The sequence below is a fragment of the Petromyzon marinus genome, unplaced genomic scaffold, assembly GCF_048934315.1.
Source record: "Petromyzon marinus isolate PM22_M1 ecotype Great Lakes invasive population unplaced genomic scaffold, UKy_Petmar_22M1.pri1.0 PM_G_Scaffold_18, whole genome shotgun sequence".
NCBI classification, from domain to species: domain Eukaryota; kingdom Metazoa; phylum Chordata; class Hyperoartia; order Petromyzontiformes; family Petromyzontidae; genus Petromyzon; species Petromyzon marinus.
The window spans coordinates 377501-380000 of record NW_027422739.1 but is presented as its reverse complement, the minus strand read 5'-3'; positions in this window follow the sequence as shown (position 1 = coordinate 380000).

The following is a 2500-nucleotide window of genomic DNA, read 5'->3' as shown; positions in this document are numbered from 1 at the left end:
GGAGCAGGGGCGGGGACCACACATGCCTGCACACCTCTAGAGCGGCCTTTCAATGCTCGCTACTCTGTGGACCGGCAAAAGCAATTGAAACCAACCCTAACTCTCACGCGCAGTTGGCAGCCCTTCCTAGGGCACAATACTGAAACAGCGCAAGCAAACCCTGCAGCTACAACCCAAGGGACAGCCTTCCCAACGCACTCTGGAAGAGAAGAGGCTCCTCGGGCGGAGTAACACAGCTCGAGATGCTCGCTCATTCACGGAAATCGTGGGAAACAACCTCCCGCCGGCACACCACTTCGTCCTCACATGAGGTTACCATTGTCCATACAATAGTGCAGGTGCGATGGAAATCTTTTCTCGTTTTGGTGCGTGCTACATTTTACGGATAGACTCCGTGAAACGCTAGAAATTGGCGGGGATGTGTCTCTTGTGGCTCACGGGGCTGTTAGGGTGGCACAGAAATCCCTCGGAATGGGAAAACGGGTCATTTTCGTGTTGCCACATTGCATGCGAACGGCATGAAACTTCCAGAGGCATTTGCAGCAGGAATGCATGTGCAGTCAAAAAATTGAATATTTTTCACGGATAGACCCCGTGAAACGCTAGAAATTGGCGGCGATGTCTCTCTTGTGGCTCACGGGGCTGTTAGGGTCGCACAGAAATGCTTCGGAATGGGAAAACGGGTCATTTTCGTGTGGCCACATTGCATAGGAACGGCATGAAACTTCCAGAGGCATTTGCAGCAGGAATGCATGTGCACTCAAAAACGTCTATATTTTTCACGGATAGACCCCGTGAAACGCTATAAATTGGCGGGGATGTCTCTCTTGTGGCTCACGGGCGCTGTTAGTTAGGGTCGCACAGAAATCCCTCGGAATGGGAAAAGGGGTCATTTTCGTGTTGCCACATTGCGTACGAACGGCATGAAACTTCCAGAGGCATCTGCAGCAGAAATGCATGTGCACTCAAAAACGTCTATATTTTTCACGGATAGACCCCGTGAAACGCTAGAAATTGGCGGGGATGTGTCTCTTGTGGCTCACGGGGCTGTTAGGGTCGCACAGAAATCCCTCGGAATGGGAAAACGGGTCATTTTCGTGTTGCCACAATTGGCATACGAACGGCATGAAACTTCCAGAGGCATTTGCAGCAGAAATGCATGTGCACTCAAAAACGTGAATATTTTTTCACGGATAGACCCCGTCAAACGCTCGAATTTGGCGGGGATGTTTCTCTTGTGGGTCACGGGGCTGTTCGGCTCGCACAGCACTCCCTTGGTCCACCTGATTCCTGCATACAGGCAGCAACTAAAACTCTGTAAACCTGCTGTGAGGACATCTAAACAGTGGACCAGTGAGGCTGTGGAAGATTTGCGGGCGTGCTTAGACTGTACTGACTGGGATATGTTCACGACTGCTACCAATAGTCTGGATGAACTCACAGAGGCTGTGACGTCCTACATCAGCTTCTGTGAGGACTGCTGTATCCCAACACGTACCAGGGTGAACTTTAACAACAACAAGCCCTGGTTCTCAGCAAAGCTCAAAAGGTTGAGGTTGGAGAAGGAGGAAGCGTTTAGGAGTGGGGATAGAGACAGATTCAAGGAGTCGAAGAACAGGTTTAGCAAAGCGGTGAGAGAGGCTAAACGACTGTACTCAGAGACACTAAAACACCAGTTCTCTACTAACGACGCTGCTTCTGTCTGCAAAAGGGCTCAGGCACATCACCAACTACAAACCCAGAGCGCCCCACACCACTAACGACTCCCGCCTAGCCAACGACCTGAACGAGTTCTACCGTAGATTTGAAAGACAATTGGACTGTCCTGAACCACCCCTTCCCACCCAAGAGGCCCCATCCCCCACCCATACTACAGAAACGACTCTCTCCTTTCAGGAGGGAGAAGTTAATGGGCTTTTCAAGAGGCAGAATCCACGCAAAGCAGCCGGGCCGGACTCTGTCTCTCCAGCCACCCTCAGGCACTGCGCTGACCAGCTGTCTCCGGTGTTCACCAACATCTTTAACACCTCCCTGGAGACATGCCATGTACCAGCCTGTCTCAAGTCCTCCACCATCATCGCTGTGCCCAAAAAGCTAAGGCCAACAGGACTAAATGATTACAGACCGGTCGCCCTTACATCTGTGGTAATGAAGTCTTTTGAGCGCCTGCTCCTGGCACACCTCAAAGCCATCACAGACCCTCTCCTGGACCCCCTTCAGTTTGCCTACAGAGCCAACAGGTCTGTGGACGACGCAGTTAACATGGCCCTCCACTTCACCCTACAGCATGTGGACGCCCCAGCATCCTACGCCAGGATCCTGTTTGTGGACTTCAGCTCTGCCTTCAACACCATCATCCCTGCCCTGCTTCAGGACAAGCTCTTCCAGCTGAACGTGCCCTACTCCACCTGCAGGTGGATCACAGACTTCCTCTCTGACAGGAAGCAGTGCGTTAAGCCGGGAACAGAAGTCTCTGACTCCAGGTCCATCAGCACGGGAA